The following is a 20537-nucleotide window of genomic DNA, read 5'->3' as shown; positions in this document are numbered from 1 at the left end:
TCCAAACTAGCATAATGGACCGAAATCTCATGATTCTCAAAAGGTGGATTCATCTCTTCAAGAATGCTTCCGTAATCTAGAATTTACTCATGAGTTGGATAGAATAAGTAGGCGACAATCGGATTCATGGTAGGCTTTGCAGGTGCCTATGTCGTGGGTTTCCTCTTCCGAGGGTGTGAATCATTTGAACCAAGTGGTCTACCATGATTTTGTGTAGGGGCAGATGATTGGCTAGCCCCTAATATACGTGGATCGGCCAAAATGGCATCCCGGGCCTCTAGGAGGGAAATCTGTCATACATTTGATACATCCATCTTTGCAGGCACATTCGCAGCTGGAATATGTGATCTTGTCGCTCGTGCTAGATCGGTGAAAGCATTTGGCATGCTTTGAGTTATGCTCTGAAAATTTAATATGCGCTGCACTTCAGTCTCAGACTGAGCGGTGCGGGGATCTAAATGAGATAAAGTAGGAGTCGTCCATAATAATTTACGTCATTCTTCAGAACGTTGATGTTCTTATCTCCCTTTAACGATGGGAAGACTGTCTCATAGAAGTGATAATCCGTGAAACAAGTAGTAAACAGATCACCTATCAAAGGTTCTAAGTAACGAATAATTAAAGGAGAATCATATCGACATAGATTCTCATCATTCGCTGAGGTCCCATTTTTTTAGGTAAGGGCGGCAAAATCGGCACATAGATCGCATAACCAAAAACATGTAGATGCGATATATCGCATTCATATACGGTAACCAACTGAAGGGCACTGTATAGTTGGGGTCGTAATAGGCTTTAGACGAACCAATATGGCTGCGTGCAATATTATATGGCCCCAAGCAATGATCGGGAGCTTAGTACGTATGACCAACGATCGAGTAATCATTTGTAAAATCTTAATGAATGCCTTTGCCAAGCTGTTCTGGGTATGAACATGGGGTACTAAATGTTCAACTTCAACCCCAACTGACATGCAATAGTCCTCAAAAGTTTTAGATGTGAATTTTCCAGCATTATCCAATCGAATAGATTTGACCGGATAATCAGAGTGGTGAGCCTTGAGCTTGATAACTTGAGCCAATAGTTTGGAGAAAGCAACACTCCTTGTGGATAATAAGCACACGTGTGACCAAGGTGTGGAAGCGTAAAAAAAAACCGTAAAATATCTAAATGGTCCGCGTGAAGGGTGAATTAGTCCACAAATGTCCCCCCTGAATTCTTTGTAGAAAAATAGGAGGATTCATACAAATCTTGTCATAAGAAGGCTTAATAATAAGCTTTCCTATGAAGCAGGTTTGACATGCGATTCCTTGAATCGAACCTAAACTTCAAGTTCGTGGATGCCCGTGTGATGATTTGAGAATACGGCACATCGCTGTTCGTCCAGGGTGTCCCAAACGATTATGCCAAAGTGTAATTTCATGCACAGTCCCATAGGTAGGGTCGGCCACATAGTGGCTTTCTATAAGGCGTATGGTCGTAGTATACAAACCACTTGGGATACGCTTCATCTTCTCTAAAATACGCTTCTGGCCATATTTGTAGGAAGCTATGCATAGAAATTCAACTCCATTTTCTACATAGGTTTCAATGTGGTAATTATTGTCTCGTATATCTTTAATGCTCAACAACGTTCTTCCGGAACTTGGAGAATAAAGTGCCTCTTGAATGGTCAAAATAGTGCCATTGGACAACATTATATGGGCCTTTCCTTATCCTTCGATCAGGTTAGATGAATCTGAGAGGGTTATCAAAGGTGCATTCTTAGGTACGAAATTAGTGAAATAGATGAGTTCATGCAAAACGGTATGCGTGGTTGCACTATCTTCCAAACAACTAACTGTCCCACTAGTCATACCTAAAATAAATTTAATTGAACCAATCACATGCATAAAAGTTTGAAAACATAAATCCATTCAATTAATTTTGTCGAGAAAAATTTATGAATTTCAGGTTCATAGTACCTACAAACGAACTCATATATATATAGAAATATGTAACAAGAAAATATGCAAATAGAACTTCAGGTCTAGGATTATAATTGAATTAATTATTTGAACTTTAGGCCAAAATTAAAGTGCGGGTGAAAAAAATATAAAACCCATATTGTCTAAAAAAAATAAACAATTAAGCTCGGGGCCCAAAAATAAGGACCAAAAACCCATGAGTGAGCTTATCAAATTTGTGACGTGGTCCAGGCCCAAAAACTGGGCTAAATAAGAAGCGGGCCGAGCTAGGGCAATAAGCTCATATGCACAGAGTTGGGCTGCAGGCGCAGGCTCAGACGGTAGAGCCCCAAATAGGGGGCAATCGTGTGCATTGCGTACACTGATGCACAGCACAAAGGCTGGGATCCAGTGTGGTTTAGTGCAGGGAAACCATATCAGTCGCGCGGACTGGTTTCACTGCAGTGCGGACATAGGAACACCAAAGCCCAATTAGGCTGGTGTCACGAGTGGGCTGAAATGAGAGGGTTGTAATAGGCTACTGCATACAAGCCCAAAAACTAAGTCTAGGTTTTAGGTTGGGTCGAGAAGAACCAAAGCCCAGAAAGGTTGGGTCTTGAACCAAAAAAACGTCACAACCGTGTGCTGGGTGTGCTTGCTGAAGAAGAACACCGAACCCGTCGCTTTTGGAGACGGTCTTAGGCTATGGTTCATTGTAGAACCTCTTCCTAAGTGACCGAGAATGGAATCTCGACGTCAACGAACCAAGAAACCCTTATGTTCGAGTTAGGGTTTTTGAACTCCGATGAGATTACGAAAAATCTCGGCCATGATTTTGATGGAGATGACCTCAAGTCATCGAGAATGGCAACCGTGGTGGCTAGGAATGGCTACAGGCCATGATTTTGTAGAAAATCAGTGGTGATGCCGATGATGGCGTCGGGTTCTAGGTTTAGAGCCTAAGGGGGCTCCATGGTCCCGGCCTGCTAGAGGGTTTGGGTTCAAAGAACCCAAAATATTTTTTTAGTTAAATGCAATTCAATTGCATGCATATTCATATAATTCAATGCACGAGTAGATATATGCAATTCATGGCAATATCAATTCACATAATTCAACAATTATGGATATAATGCATACACAATTTATGTAGAATCTAAAGTTCGAAAAACGTAAAGTTGGGTCATGCATTATGGTGAATGTTCATGCTATTAGGGCTGCAAAAATATCGAGATAAAAACCTTTGTTTTGAAAGAACCTGATTGTGTGATGATATTGATGAACTGGTTTGATGCAAAAAAAAAAAAAAAACTTCAATTTTGGCTTTCCATCTCCAAAGCTTGTATTACGTTCAACAAAAAAAATTAAAATGAAACAATAAAAGTATATGAATCAATAAAATCAAAATTTAATCAATTAAAAACAATTGAAATATAATACTTCCCTGATTGAAGACAAATAATTTTTTACGTCAGATTCCTAAGCGTAGTTGTAGGAATGTGATGATAACGTGTTGTGGCCTATATTTAACTGACAGGGGAGAGGGGGCGGCGGCACAGAGAAATAATATAGAGAGAGATGTGTTTGTAGGATTGTGTATAGGATGTTGTTATTCCTCCTATTTAGTGTCTTTATTTACAGTAAGAAGAGAGAGAAGAAATCATTCTCCTCCAAGAAATACAAGTCCTAATAGGGAAGAATAACTAGAATAAAATCTAATTTAGGATTTACACGATCACACTTAAATAAGAAGTTTATAACACTAAAATATATATAGCTGACAACAATGCAACATTCTTCGATCAACTCCTCTTACATTTTTATAATGCTTATTTTAGATCTTCTCGCGCTAGTAGAGTCAACTATCTAAAGAATTTTAGGTGTGATATGAAACTTGTAAATTAGGTTATGTTAGAAAAACAACTTTTTTTAACTCAAGAAAATTAAGTAGGAAGAACAACAAATGAACTCATCAAAGGGTGGGCAAGCCCAACGGACCTTTATTCGTATCCATCTCCAGTTGTTGTTTGGAGAGCCACACAATGTCACATAACCCAACATATGATATAGCCATTGATCATATAAACTAATATTGGAAATTGGAGGGAGTCTCTAAGCTTAGGAACAGGTTTGAATGTTGGATTATGTGTCTAAGTTTGAGAGGTTTTGGAGCTGAAACTACTTTCGAAGTTAATTTAGGTCTAGTTACAAAGAAATTAAAATAAATGCAGGATATACGATGAATAGTGGTAGGATTTTTACCATTTTTGTGAAAAAGTTAAAAACACCTAAAATACTTGCAAGAGAAACAAGGTTATCGTTATATAGCAACTCATGCAAAGACGTTCTCCACAAGAATTATCAAACCAATTTATATTTAAAACTAAGTCTTAATTAATTATTGAAAACAAAGTTTAGAAGTAGAATTGAAATTGTGAATTGAAATAATGAAAGGAATTAAGTAAAAAGCAAGTACAAAAATCGGCAAAAAGTAGAGAATAATGTAAAAACACAGTTTTGAAAAATCAAGTATTAAAGACACTAGAGTTTCGCCGTCACTTTAATAGTCTTATATAGTTTTACCAATTACTTATGAAGTACACATGCAACTTTAAAGGTTAGGTTTTCCTTATGCATATTCTCCTCATGATATTCAAGTAAGAATGTATATCTAACATGCAACCTATCTGTGATATTCAGATCAAATATACACATGCAAGACTCATAAAACTTTGTGAAAGCTTTTTGAAAAACAACGCAACCCTTAAGAGCAGGATTCGCCTTAAGTGAATTACAATTATCAATCACTACTACAAGACGCTTACCCAACCAACATTTAGATCCTGCTTCACCCAAAACTTTTATGGTTCACCCCAACATTCCCCACATCTTTTACGTACCCACCCAATTTAACAACTTTTTTGAAACGCATAATATCAGAAGTAATTCAATAAAGACTATATATTCATGCTAAAGTTCATAATCTTGCCCTAACAAAGAAAGTTAGTCACGCATATTCATAATTAAACCCAAAAACATTATTATTAAGAAGAAAAAAAAGGATTGAAACACATTGTCTCAAAGTAGCAATCTCCGAAGCCTAGCCAAGTTCTCTAAAGTAATGCGTAGATAACCCTAATACATGGCTACACTATATTTATAGTTTCTTATTCCTTGTTGTACATAAACAAGGTCTTCTAATAAATATGGAAATCTAATTAAAATAATAAATAATGATTTTTTTATTCAAAGTCAAATTCAGATTGTAGAGAAAATCACACTTTTGTCTCTTTTTAAAGCTTTGACACATTCTCTTCAAATCCTCAGAATGAACCTTTCTCAAAATATGTCATTTTGACCTTCAAAATGCCCAAAATGTGCATAAAGGTTAATCTGGAAGAACTGCACATTTAACACTTATTTCTTCAGTCAAACGGCTTGAACTTAAAACCTGAAATTTGTATACAATCATTCTGAAAGAATCACGAATCTACTCCAGTTAGAATTACTCTGAAATTCATCAACTTTATTACTTTATGTTCAAAGCATCAAAATTCTATCAAAATAATAAGTCAATTATAGTTACAAATGGAGTAAAATACATAATGTAATACCGACTCACAAATATATTTAAGTGATGTGTATAAAATACAGTGAGCAGTGGAGAGGAAGTATTAGTAATTGAGGAGTGGGAAAAAATGCAAAATGGAAGAAAGAAACAGGTGCTGGGGGACAGTAAAAGATAAAGGGACAGATTGACAGAGATTCCATTTATGCAGAGAAACGTCTGAAACACAAAGGAAAAGATACAGATTATAGAGATATGTTAAATAAAGAGTAATGCTGAATTTACTTTTTATTTGTACCATTATTTGTATTATTTTTCTAATAGATATAGAGCTTATTAACGCATATAGATATATTTTTATTAGAGAAATGATACAAATAGATGGTAATAATAATAGGAAAGTGTTATTGGCACTCTAAAAATCTCATTCTACACTCCTCACAAGTGTATTTTTCTTTCCAAATATAGAAAATTTGGAGTGTAGAATGAGATTTTTAGAGTACCAATAACAATTCCCTAATAATATATTTGGTAAATTAATAGACAATTGATCGTTGTGTATAATATTATACACCGTCATATATGTGGGTTGGAATTATGACCATTGGATTTTTAGCTGCACATTCAACGCGTCATTCAAATGGTGCATACACTGGAGCGTTGAATCTTTAGCTGCACATTTAACGCCTCATTCAAATGATGCATGTCATACACTATAGAATGATAGAATTTTCAACTGAATTAGAGGGTCCTTATCATATTGCCTGCAGTACTAGGAGTACAGATCATCTACGGATTTAAAAAAATTGAGCTTAAGGATTAAATGATACAGGCCGTTGAAATTTAATCCAACGGCTACAATTATTATAACTTTTAGAGGGGTCCCCTGTTTGTAGTCATTAGATCAAATTTCACGGGCCCGAATTATTTGATCCTTAGGCTCAGTTTTTATAGATCCGGAGAAGATCTGTACTCCAATACTAGCTAGTATCAGTCAATCCCTGTGTCTTTGATCAACTCACCACCACCAAGAAGCAAATAACGATATATATATGTTGGAAAAATTGGATCTATTGTTATATTAAATCCCATGGAAAATCAAGAAATAATTCATGTAATTATATATCAAAGTGATGGATGCACATGAGTAACTAATGTTAACGAACATGACATAATAGATTAGAAAAAACCTGAAAATATGGTCGAGACAATTGTTGGACACTTTGTTCATACGACAAGTTTACGCCCCACTCCGGTGCTCATAGTTGATCGGTGCATGTCTCCCATGATACAACGACCACGTCCTTGTAATAGTAGCACTCCAAATCACAATACTCCATGAACCACGATTGTGTTAAAAACTCTCTCATATGGATTCAATGAGACTCTCTAATATTTAATGCACTCTATGTATGATTATGTAAACAAATGAAAAGTTATTTTTGTGATTATAGGGGGCTTCCCTATTTATAGAATGTGAGATATTGTTGAATTTTGGATGTGTATTTCATATCAAAACAATTACAAGTGTTGGAATGCATGCAAGTCACATCTTTTGTTAAAATACATGCATGAAATAAACATGTTGGATGACTAGTGAAGTTAGGCTAGTCAACCTTCTTTGTGTAAATTAGTCAAGTTAGGCAAGTTAGGAAATTAGGCAAGTTAGGCAAGTTAGGCTTATGTTCTCTTTCTTTTCCTATATAACGTTTCATCTTGTAATTGTTTTGATATGAAATACACATCCAAAATTCAACATGGTATCAGAGCAGGAACTCAAAATTCATGGCTCTGTTGGTCGTTTCCGCTAAGTTTCTTTTACTCTAAGCCAAGATGGCTGGAGAACATTTACTCTAAGCCAAGATGGCTGGAGAACTTTTACTCTAAGCCAAGATGGCTGGAGAACATTTACTCTAAGCCAAGATAGATGGCTGGAGAACTTTTACTCTAAGCCAAGATGGCTGGAGAACATTTACTCTAAGCCAAGATGGCTGGAGAACATTTACTCTAAGCCAAGATGGCTGGAGAACTTTTACTCTAAGCCAAGATGGCTAGAGAACATTTACTCTAAGCCAAGATGGCTGGAGAACATTTACTCATTTACTCTAAGCCAAGATGGCTGGAGAACATTATGAAGCTGAGAGCTCGATGGATGCTTTAGCTCTACCTAACGTTGTTCAAGTTTGCGGCACGAAGCCATTTCAAGTTTGTTTGTTTGCGGCACGAAGCCATTACTGTTTGTTTGCGGCACGAAGCCATTTCAAGTGGGAATTTGGTAACATGGCGCAGCAAGAAGCAAAGCGTTATTTTTACTAAACCTCTTCCTACGGTTCAGTTCATGCGCATTCTGTCCAAGCTTGGCTCAAGGAATCCCCTCGATCCAGCTTGAGGGGGAGTGTTGGAATGCATGCAAGTCACATCTTTTGTTAAAATACATGCATGAAATAAACATGTTGGATGACTAGTGAAGTTAGGCTAGTCAACCTTCTTTGTGTAAATTAGTCAAGTTAGGCAAGTTAGGCAAGTTAGGCTTATGTTCTCTTTCTTTTCCTATATAATGTTTCATCTTGTAATTGTTTTGATATGAAATACACATCAAAAAATTCAACATGGTATCAGAGCAGGAACTCGAAATTCCTGGCTCTGTTGATCGTTTCCGCTAAGTTTCTTTTACTCTAAGCCAAGATGATTGGAGAACATTTACTCTAAGCCAAGATGGCTGGAGAACTTTTACTCTAAGCCAAGATGGCTAGAGAACATTTACTCTAAGCCAAGATGGCTGGAGAACATTTACTCATTTACTCTAAGCCAAGATGGCTAGAGAACATTTACTCTAAGCCAATATGGCTGGAGAACATTTACTTATTTACTCTAAGCCAAGATGGCTGGAGAACATTATGAAGCTGAGAGCTCGATGGATGCTTTAGCTCTACTTAACGTTGTTCAAGTTTGTGGCACGAAGCCATTATTCTTTGTTTGCGGCACGAAGCCATTTCAAGTTTGTTTGTTTGTGGCACGAAGCCATTACTGTTTGTTTGCGGCACGAAGCCATTTCAAGTTTGTTTGTTTGCGGCACGAAGCCATTACTGTTTGTTTGCGGCACGAAGCCATTTCAAGTGGGAATTTGGTAACATGGCGCAGCAAGAAGCAAAGCGTTATTTTTACTAAACCTCTTCCTACGGTTCAGTTCATGCGCATTCTGTCCAAGCTTGGCTCAAGGAATCCCCTCGATCCAGCTTGAGGGGGAGTGTTGGAATGCATGCAAGTCACATCTTTTGTTAAAATACATGCATGAAATAAACATGTTGGATGACTAGTGAAGTTAGGCTAGTTAACCTTCTTTGTGTAAATTAGTCAAGTTAGGCAAGTTAGGCAAGTTAGGCTTATGTTCTCTTTCTTTTCCTATATAATGTTTCATCTTGTAATTGTTTTGATATGAAATACACATCAAAAAATTCAACATGGTATCAGAGCAGGAACTCGAAATTCCTGGCTCTGTTGATCGTTTCCGCTAAGTTTCTTTTACTCTAAGCCAAGATGATTGGAGAACATTTACTCTAAGCCAAGATGGCTGGAGAACTTTTACTCTAAGCCAAGATGGCTAGAGAACATTTACTCTAAGCCAAGATGGCTGGAGAACATTTACTCATTTACTCTAAGCCAAGATGGCTAGAGAACATTTACTCTAAGCCAATATGGCTGGAGAACATTTACTTATTTACTCTAAGCCAAGATGGCTGGAGAACATTATGAAGCTGAGAGCTCGATGGATGCTTTAGCTCTACTTAACGTTGTTCAAGTTTGTGGCACGAAGCCATTATTCTTTGTTTGCGGCACGAAGCCATTTCAAGTTTGTTTGTTTGTGGCACGAAGCCATTACTGTTTGTTTGCGGCACGAAGCCATTTCAAGTTTGTTTGTTTGCGGCACGAAGCCATTACTGTTTGTTTGCGGCACGAAGCCATTTCAAGTGGGAATTTGGTAACATGGCGCAGCAAAAAGCAAAGCGTTATTTTTACTAAACCTCTTCCTACGGTTCAGTTCATGCGTATTCTGTCCAAGCTTGGCTCAAGAAATCCCCTCGATCCAGCTTGAGGGGGAGTGTTGGAATGCATGCAAGTCATATCTTTTGTTAAAATGCATGCATGAAATAAACATGTTGGATGACTAGTGAAGTTAGGCTAGTCAACATTCTTTGTGGAAATTAGGCAAGTTAGGCAAGTTAGGCAAGTTAGGCTTATGTCTAATTTCGAGTTCCTGCTCTGATACAATGTTGAATTTTTTGATGTGTATTTCATATCAAAACAATTACAAGATGAAACATTATATAGGAAAAGAAAGAGAACATAAGCCTAACTTGCCTAACTTACCTAACTTGACTAATTTACACAAAGAAGGTTGACTAGCCTAACTTCACTAGTCATCCAACATGTTTATTTCATGCATGTATTTTAACAAAAGATGTGACTTGCATGCATTCCAACACTCCCCCTCAAGCTGGATCGAGGGGATTCCTTGAGCCAAGCTTGGACAGAATGCGCATGAACTGAACCGTAGGAAGAGGTTTAGTAAAAATAACGCTTTGCTTCTTGCTGCGCCATGTTACCAAATTCCCACTTGAAATGGCTTCGTGCCGCAAACAAACAGTAATGGCTTCGTGCCGCAAACAAACAAACTTGAAATGGCTTCGTGCCGCAAACTTGAACAACGTTAGGTAGAGCTAAAGCATCCATCGAGCTCTCAGCTTCATAATGTTCTCCAGCCATCTTGGCTTAGAGTAAATGTTCTCTAGCCATCTTGGCTTAGAGTAAATGAGTAAATGTTCTCCAGCCATCTTGGCTTAGAGTAAATGTTCTCTAGCCATCTTGGCTTAGAGTAAAAGTTCTCCAGCCATCTTGGCTTAGAGTAAATGAATGTTCTCCAGCCATCTTGGCTTAGAGTAAAAGAAACTTAGCGGAAACGACCAACAGAGCCAGGAATTTTGAGTTCCTGCTCTGATACCATGTTGCCTAATTTCCTAACTTGCCTAACTTGCCTAATTTACACAAAGAATGTTGACTAGCCTAATTTCACTAGTCATCCAACATGTTTATTTCATGCATGCATTTTAACAAAAGATATGACTTGCATGCATTCCAACAGATATCTATTTGGAAAACATGTGACTATTCATAAAGAGTCAAAAGTTACAACACTTCATTTAAGTGGACATATATTTCTACCAAAAGGCCCGACTTCTAATTTCCATTCAATTAATAAATTTAATATACTAATATTATTATTAAATTTTCCAACAATATATATATATCAAGACCTTCTCTTTCCTCTAATATCACCTTTCATCTGCTAGCTACACACTAATTCATCTCTTTCTTCCAGTCTACACAGTCCACAGAGCACAGTTCACTGCATTCTTTGATCGATGCATAGATTCCTTTCTGGTTTCTGGCAACCAAAACCTGCAGGAAAGACTCCTTTGTTTTCTCCATACAAGCTAGTCCAGCTATGCCCTATATATAATTGAAAACACACCCCCCCCCCCCCCCCCCCCCAGTCTTCAGACCCCATATATGTACTATAGCTGTAATACTGCTCCTCACTCTTGGACCATATGCACCCGTCTCACGTACTTAATCTCTTTCAATTGGAGAAAGAGATCATATCCGAATCTCTTCTACCAAGATCATCAGATCAAGTGATTCGGAATTTTGAAATTTCATCTAACGGTCCACCTGTTTTGACTCCTTAACAGCTATAATAATTTTTTACCGTTTGATGAAATTTCAAAGATTCGAATCACTTAATCAGATGACATTGATGGAAGAGATCCAAAGATAATCTCTTTCTCTTTTTTTTTCTTCTAAAGATAGAAATATATTAAAGACGAATAGAGATGTTTAAATCCTTAGCCATGTATTAAACAAAAAATCTGGACCAATACAGTTACAGATGAAAGTTCGACCCTCCTTAAACACAAATTTGACCACCGAATGAGCCGAGCGATTGCACTCTCTAGTTGAAAGCCACAATCTCTTTCTCTTTCCGTTGTACCTTTTTGATCAAGCATCACTCTCTCTCTCTCTCTGAAATTCGAATCTTTTAGGACGGAGGGCCTTACATCCACACACCAACTGCTAGCTGCACCACCTTGTCACTTGTCACAGCCTCTTCCTTCCACTCCCATACACCATAAATTCTACATTTTTATTCAGTTCAACTTCCAACATTCATGCACGATATCTGTCGGTTTTTACATAGATAAAATCAACATAACACCCACATATATGAGTAACGTAACTAGTATTTACTATTACTAAATTACATTTTTATTACTAAGATTGTGAACCATATGTAGCATATATCCATTAAATTACTTTTTAATTTTGATGGAGCGAGCTCAGCTGCTTTTCAAGGCTGGTTGTTATTTTTAATAGAAATATCTTAGATTCAAGGGATATATTCGCCTTCAGATGTGTATATACCTATAAAGTTAACTTAATAGAGGTGAGTTAGATTTTTTTTTGTTTTTTTTTTTTTAAAGATCTGGGAAAATAGATTACCAGGGCGAAAGCCAAGTAAACAAAGAAAGCCCACAGAAGGGGCAACAAAGCAACAAACATAACAGGGCATTACCGGGGCTAGAAAAACAGAGACACTGCCAAAGAAGCAAGCGTCACCCTGCAGCACCCCAACAGCAAAAAACCTAAAGAGGAGGGCACGGAAGACCATCTTTGTTGAGAATGTGAATTAATGAAGATGGGGGTCGTCTAACCCAAGTTTTCTCTCACATCTCCGTAGTCTTAAAATTCCTTCTAAGATTGGAAAATGTTCCCAGCTTCCATTTGTAACTTTACCTTTTTACCATTGCAGAATTGGTGAGTACTTATATATGGTTACTTTGCAATCACTATTACTGTGACATGGAAGTATGCTTGCTGAGTGAGCCTTCTGTTTAATTAGAGTCGGTAATTAACAATGGTTTCTCTCCAACCCAAAGTATTAGGCCTGATAAACGATGTGCTTGGGCTTAATTTCATCGTTTTGTGCTTATCAAATTTCATGGGTCAACACAAGCGTTTTAACTTTTATGATATGATTTTTGCAATTTTTTAATATTTCTACACAAGCATGTTATTTGATTTCTCTTTGATTAATATAAAATTAAGGGTTAACTACATTTTATAGTTCAATGTTTGAGGTAATTTTTAAAATGAGTCATGATGTTTAAATTTTCTCACATTGCCCCTAAGGTTTTAAAAATTTGTATCAATTAACACAGTTTGTATATTTGAATGTCTAATTATTCATTAAATTGATGAGTTTTCTAGTTAATATGGTGTAAATGTGGCGTAAATATCAACCTAGTTAAGGGAATTGTTATTAGCACTCCAAAAATCTCATTTGGCACTCCAAACTTTCTATAATTAGAAAGAAAAATACATTTGTGAGGGGTGTAGAATAAGATTTTTGGAGTGTTAATAACAATTCCCCTAGTTAAAGGTTTCATGCTCACTCTGACTGTGTCATCAATTTAACTATAATTCCAATAAGGCTTTTTAGCCAAAATGGTCCCTGAGATTTGCATAACACATCACTTTGGTCCATGAAATTGAAAATCAATAGAAATGGTTCTTGAGATTGTCCACCATCCATTATTTTGGTCCTTCCGTTAAAATTCTGTTAAGTGTCCCGGAGCTCTTGGCCGGAAATTTGGGCAATTTTCAAAACTTCGTAACTCAATCGTTTCTTAACCAAATTCGACCCATAATATATCAAAATGAAGATAGGAAAGTGTAGAACAAGATTATACTTATTTGGAAAGCCAATGGTTGTCAGATATAGCCGGAAAATAGCTTGAAAGGTGACTGGTTTGCGGGAAAACTGGAAAACTCGCCTGAAATTGGGTAAACTTTAAACATTCATAACTTCTTCAATACTCAACGAAATCGAGTAATTCAACAATGAAAATCATACTTCCCAATGAGACAAAGAGAATGGTACCTTTTTAAATAGATAATTCACTGTAGTTTGGCCGAAAAATGACTCGAAAGTGGCTAACTCGAGACCAAGATAGCCACTTTCTAGCCGTTTTTCGGTCAAACCACGGTGATTTAGCCATCGAGAGAGGACCATTCTCTTCGTCTCGTCGAGAAGTATGATTTTTATTTTTGAATCACTTGATTTCGTTGAGTATTGAAGAAGTTATGAACATTTAAAATTTATCCAGTTTTCCCGCGGACCAGTCACTTTTTAGGCTTTTTTCGGCCAGCTTCAACAACCATTGGCCTTCCAAATAGGTATAATCTTGTTCTACACTTTCCAATCTTCATTTTGATATATTATGTGTCGAATTTGGTTAAGAAACGATTGAGTTACGAAGCTTTGAAAATTACTCAAACTTACGGCCAATAGCTCCGGAACACTTAACAGAGTTTTTAACGGAATGACCAAAATAATGGATGGTGGACAATCTCATGGACCATTTCTATTGATTTTCAATCTCAGAGACCAAAGTAATGTGTTATGCAAATCTCATGGACCATTTTGGCTAAAAAGCCTTCCAATAATTCATTAGACAAAAAGTAAAATTATTACAATTTCAAAATTTTAGGGAGCAATGTGGAAAACTACAAACCTCATAGCCTATTTTGAAAAACACCCGAAATATGAAAAGTATAAAATTAACTAAGAGTACGCAGGTGTGCAAAGATGAAAACAGACCTCTTTTTTTTTTACATAAATTGAAAAATAGGCCTTGTTCCTCATAGGCCCAGAACCGAACCGAACCTATACTTATACCGAACCGAACCGAACCTATTAGGTTCGGTATTACATCGGTACAACCATTCATACCGTACCGAACCGTACCGAAAGTTTGTCATAGGTTCGGTTTCGGTACTACCTCGGTATCGAACCGTACCGAACCGTGCCCAGGCCTACCTCTACCTAACAAATTTGATATATTATTTCCAATCTTGTACAAAAAAATTATATTGTAGTCTTGTAGGAATCTACATCAAGACGCAGGATAAGAACCTTCCCTCAAATCATCGACCAACACTACAATATACAGGAAGGGAAATGAAGGGTTTTTATCACAAATTGATCAACTTCATCAAGATAGTTTTTGAAATTGAAAACCGATTAATGAAGTCTATAAAAATGAGTGTCGCAAATTCATAGAGTCGTTCCGTCGTCTTACAAAATATTATCACGTGAATTAAAAATAAAAAAATCAGTTAATTTTAAATTCTAAAATAATAACAAAGAAACAAAAATTAACAATAAACAAAGAAAGCTTCGCCATGAACAGAGAAATCAATTGCACCTAAAATAAAGAGTAGATTTTCTCCCTTCCTATTCTCATCTCCTTCCCTCCTCTTCTCTCATACATTATTTTTTGTCTTATTGTCTCTATAAAAAAATTAATATAAGTTGTTGACGTGGTTTAACCGTGACCATTTAAATAGGAGAGGGGGGAAGGGGAGAGAGATTAGGAGGGGAGAGAATCCTCCTTCTTATAATAAAAGGAGTAGGATTCTCTCCCCTCTTTTTTTCCCTCCCCTTCCCTCTCATTCTATTAGAACGGTCACGGTTAAGCTACGTCAACATATTATATTAATTTTACATAGAAAGAAAAAGACAAAATAGAAAATATGAGAGGAGGGAAGGGAAAGAGATAAAAAGAGAAGGGGAGAGAATCTTAGTCTATAATAAAAACCCAAAAAATAAATTATCCATATGACTTAGGGAATTTTAACGAAACATTCCCGGTACTGTTCACTTTAACAAAAAATGATATTTTTACTTTAAAAAGTCACTCATGATATTATTCACTTACAACATTTTTTTGTCATTTTGATTAAAACTCAAAGTTTTCAGACAATTTTCATTAATTTTTCTTATAATTGACTTAGAGGCAAAGTGTACCACATTTTTCTACTAAAGGATTCTCTCCGTTGATTTAAGGGTGGATTAAAAGTTAAAACATGATGGACAATTTGACATCATAGACTCTAAACTCGGTAATGTCGACTCATGGAGAAGTTGGGGGGAAATTTTTTTATTGTGACGGGAATATGGGTGGTATACCACGTGTTTTTATGTAAGTAGTGGGAAATTTTATTTCTAAGTTATTAACTTTTTAACACACAAATCCTATCATTTGTATAATGACACGTAATGTACCACCTCGTGTGCCGATCATATTAAAAAATCTTTCGAAGTTATGACCCTCAAACTAGTCACCTTTTGACACTGAAAATAAATAAAAAAGGCAAAGATTTTCTCTGACGAAGAATTTTATGTCGCCAGGGTTTGTCTTGCAAAGCTTATAATCTCTACACACTAGTTTCTCCCTCCAACAAATACCAAATCTTAAATATATTTAAAAAAAAATTCGATCAATGAGAGGTTCTTCAATCTTACTAGATCTTTCATAGTAGTTTGCGTGTGTGATATTTATATATAATACATGAGTATAATAAAACTAATAATGTGACGACCTGTTCTTAAATTTTTTATGTAATTTTCTTTCCGAGTATGTAAATTGACGTTTATGTCCTTTTTGGCAAAAGTGAAACCTGACGTGGACGTAGTTATTTGGCTTTTAATTTATTTTTCTTGTTATCATAATTAAATAGTACTCGTTGTTATGATGGCATGAGCACATGTTATACTTGAATTGGATTTGTAACGAAAAAGTTACATTTAGTTCAAGTGCGTTAACAACGGGTAACATTGTACACGAGTGTGCAAATTATCCAGTGTTAGAAACACAGTTTTTTTTTTTAAGGGGACAAATTTTGTGTAATCTGGAATTGTACAAATCCTATCCCTTTTCTCTTTAAAATCTGTCCCGTGACCTCACCACCAATTATTTATTTTCCCACACTTTTTCAACCAATCAGACATCTCTCATCTCTGCCCAATCATAAACATTCTTCTCTCTCTTTCTCTTCTCTTCTTCTTCTCTCCTTACCCGTAACTCTCTATTCTCTGCAACAACAAAGATCACCTTCAAAACTTCACAGATCGAGACTCAAACCACCACCCTTGTGCTCCTTTCATTCTCACGAACCCATTTGTACCAACCGATCATGAAATGGACGAGTGTTGAGTGTCCAACTTGAAGCAACTCGGAGCTCTGACTCGGGTGGAGTTTTCCCTAACGTTTTTCTGTTCGAGTTACAAGATTTTAGGAGTTTTGGAAGCATCTAGGCAACTCCTCGAGGCCATTAGCCTAGTTTTGAAGTGGAGCCAAAAAGGAAAACACACGGTTTTGAGACTAAGAGTTTGGGTCCAGGGCTATCGAGTCTATTTTGATCCATTTCCATCCACCTTTTGAACTTTTAAGAGGTATAATCTTGTTCTCCTCTTCCCCAGCTTTATTTCCATATAAAGTACGTGGAAAATGGTTGAGAAATGAAAAATATATGAAGATTTGAAATTTTTCCAGAATCCGGCGAACCAAATGGCGGAGGACAATCGAAGAAGAAGGAGAACATTCCGTCAAATTTGACAAAATATTCTAACGCCGTTAACTGATGCCGTTACCGTTAGCGGAATATTCCGTCAAGTCTGACGTAATAATTCCTAGGTATGTCAGCATGTGGCCAATGCGTGGGCACGCGTGTGGCCATAGGCTAGGAGGCACATGAAGGTGCGTCCGGCCTCTAGCCGACTTGTGGTCGACGTGTACGGGTCTATGACTTCTTGTAGAACGTTTTCGTATATTTAAACCCTTAGTTTGAGCAAACTATGGGGGATTTTCCTAGCCTTTTTGTGTAGGTCCTAATTAATTAATTAGTAAAGTTATTTCACATATAGGTGAGACTTACCCTGAGGAGGTATGAGGACAAATAAGGCTAGGAGGCTACGACCTATCGACGTATCAGTGAGTTGTCACTTGTGTGTGTGTGTATATATATATATGTTTTATAATTTCCACATGTGCTTTTGTATTGATTTATGACTATCATGCCATGTTTTATTTAATTTTAGAAATGTTATTACGTGGTTGAGATTTATATACTGTCGTGGCATGTTTATATACAATTTACCTACTCATCATACATTGTTGCACCCGGTGTTAGTGCTCACCCAAGGCCAGGGCCAGTCTTTCACGTGTATATTCATATATGCGCTGCACGCTCACCTTGGATCCAAGTAGGTGCCAATCTTGTCGTACAGGTTGCAATAGGCAACTCCGACTCGTATGTGACCGCAAATAGTACCAGTCTTCACATGATTTTAGCACTAGAGCGTATATTATGATTACACCCAGTCTTGTTCATGTCAGAAATCATCTGCAAGAACTCATGTGTCAAAATAGATTGATGAGCACTTGATTTTACTTATACTACTATTGAGATATTATGATTAGCGTATTTCTGGATTCACTGTTGATTTGCATTTGATTTTATACTTATACGTAGTATAATTTTCTAGAAATTATACATGTTTTACGGCGATGGGTTAGTATGTTAAAAAAATAAATGTATTTTATAAACCTTTGTTTTTGCCCATTCACCTTTCTGTTTTTCGCCCCTTCAGGTCCTAGTTAGCTGATTACTCTGTGGCGTATGAGGAATATTCGGCAGTTCTGACATACCCTTAAATAAATGTAGGAGTTTTCCCGATTGTGTATTAAGCACTTTAACTAGTTTCGACTGCACACTTTTATGTCATCTATGCTCTGAACACTTGTGTTTTATGGGTTCTTTCCACTATTGCGCACTCTCTACTTTAGATTAAATAAATGTTAGCTTTGGTTTTAATTTACCCATATTTTTATGCTTCACTTTCCTTTTTAGTTATGTCACCTTGAGGTGACGGCCAGCATGCCTCGACTCCAATCAAGGTGTGTCAAATAATGCTAAATATAAGAACAACCTCCCTATAGCCATAAAAGTTTTTTGTCCCAATTTGGACATATTATGTATAAGAATAAACTCCAGATTATAATAAGTTATTATTATTTTAGATGATGTATTAAGAAAATTTGTCTCCATATAGTAATAATTGTCCATAGAGTTTATACCACACCTTTGAGCTGGCCGATACGTAATATCTCGTCAACATGGATTTCTTCTTGATGAAGCCATATTGTTTCTAGCTTCACAAATGTGTTTACATGCCCTAGATTTTAAAAATTGGGGGTTTTTTTTTTCATGTTACATCTTGAAATTTGCCGTGTTCCACTAGTAGTTTTTTGTATACATATATTTTTCATTAAAGATACCTAAAGTAAAAAAAAAAAAAAAATTAGATACACCTCTATTAAGTAATAACCTCTCTAAAGTTACAAAATGATTTGGTCCCAATATTATAACTATATAGAGGTTTTATTATACATCACACTCGTGAGTTTAATACATTGAACTCATGTTACTCTCAAATTTTCTGGCTTACTTTAGGAGTGTAAAATTCTTATATGAGCTTAATATATTAATATCACACTTACTTTTTCCAAACTATTATAAAAGTTCTTAATGATACATGAAAGAGATGTTAGAGTTTTGAGACTCTTGTCCCACATTGGAGAAAACAAGATTCCCAATGACCTTTATAAATGTTTTGTCCTTTACAATATTAGTTAGGTGTTTGACCACTTGGAATGAGAATTGAGGCTTGGGCCACTAATTGTGTGGATTAGGCTTGATGATTATACCATAATATTAATATATATTAAAATTAATCTGATCAATTAGTTTTAATTTTCGAATTAAGTTTTTAATTAAAATTAATTAAAAACATTTTGATTAATAGACACAACTCTTTGGAAAGAGTTGTATAGCTTCAGATACATCCAAAAGATATTTGAAGATATATGAAAGAGCCTATATAACTTGAGTCCTCAGTTCCATTCCAGATATCTTTTCTTCCTCCTTTCTTCCGTACGAAATTTCCAAAGAGTAAGCACACAAAGCAAATTCGCTAGAATTCTAGAATCCAGTGCGGGTTGTAGAATTAGGTAGTTGAATCCTGATCGAGCAGACGTTGTTGAACCACAAGCACAAGAGTGGGACGTAAATATTGTTCAAATGACATAGCTATTAGGCTAGCCTCTACCTTCTGTAATCAAGTTAGTACCATTGATATTCTTGTATTTATTTCTGTATTTCATTCTGCACAGCAAGTATTTTGATTAATAAATATTCTACAATTTCGAGTTATGTTATTTTTATTTATTTCTGAATTGTTCTCCAACAATAGAGACCACTATTACAACATTATATTCGATTGTTCACAATATGCTACAACAATTTTGTGACTTATTTGTTATTTCATAGTTCATACCACATCCACCAGGATTAGGCTGATTTAAATAATATTAATTCAGTAAACTTCACATATATATATTACTCAAGCGGATTCTCTTTTTTTTTCCTTTGTTTTTTTTGTAAAAATAGGGATTAGTGTGAGGCCTACTTTATATCGAACTTCAACAATCCAAACAATTTATCTATTTTTTTTTTTGAATAAACTTTAACGATCCGAACTGTTTATCCTTGAAAAAAATTAATTCAAGTCAAAATCATTTACCCATTTGATTTTTTTTTTTTTGGTCAAACTATTTACCCATTTGATTATCATGATGAAATTTCAATATTTTTTTTTTAAACATAGTGATCATCAATTTGCTTGAACTCAATTAGATGCCTCAAACAATTCTGATTTGGCTAATATTTTGTAAGGATAGTTTATGAAATGCAACGTGAAAAATAGACGATTCGAATCATTGAAGTTTGATGTAGCGTCCCTGCCATTAATCTCTATTTTTATCAGATGGTTTTCTCCTATATAAAGCAGTTGACCATGCTAATCAAACTCACCCCAGATCGGTATAGGCACGGGCAAGGGACGTTAATTTCTAGGCTATAGATGGCTGGCTAACGATTTCCATTTATTTATTTGGACAGCCTAAATTTTGACTTTTATTTTAATCTGTTAAATTATTGTTCACAAAAACTCCAAAAGCTTTTGGTTTGAGCTACATGCCAATGCCATCGTTTTATCCACC

At 36.0% G+C, this 20537-nt stretch overlaps 3 long non-coding RNA genes across 3 annotated transcripts; 2 read left to right on the top strand and 1 right to left on the bottom strand.

Moving 5' to 3' along the window:
* Window positions 1-7454: 7454 nt before the first annotated feature.
* Window positions 7455-7715, bottom strand: LOC126595540 (uncharacterized). Its single transcript, XR_007613581.1, has 2 exons — window positions 7611-7715; window positions 7455-7543 (listed from the first exon to the last, which is right to left on the bottom strand). It is a non-coding gene; the product is annotated as an uncharacterized LOC126595540 (long non-coding RNA).
* Window positions 7716-7903: 188 nt separating this feature from the next.
* On the top strand, window positions 7904-8939 carry LOC126595539 (uncharacterized). The gene is made up of 2 exons (XR_007613580.1): window positions 7904-8038; window positions 8883-8939. It is a non-coding gene; the product is annotated as an uncharacterized LOC126595539 (long non-coding RNA).
* Window positions 8940-16396: 7457 nt separating this feature from the next.
* Window positions 16397-18291, top strand: LOC126595800 (uncharacterized). Its single transcript, XR_007613693.1, has 3 exons — window positions 16397-16870; window positions 16971-17408; window positions 18068-18291. It is a non-coding gene; the product is annotated as an uncharacterized LOC126595800 (long non-coding RNA).
* Window positions 18292-20537: the final 2246 nt, after the last annotated feature.

The sequence above is a fragment of the Malus sylvestris genome, chromosome 13 (assembly GCF_916048215.2).
Source record: "Malus sylvestris chromosome 13, drMalSylv7.2, whole genome shotgun sequence".
NCBI lineage: Eukaryota > Viridiplantae > Streptophyta > Magnoliopsida > Rosales > Rosaceae > Malus > Malus sylvestris.
Note: the sequence above shows the minus strand (reverse complement) of the source record. Positions and strands in the feature narration are given on the sequence as shown.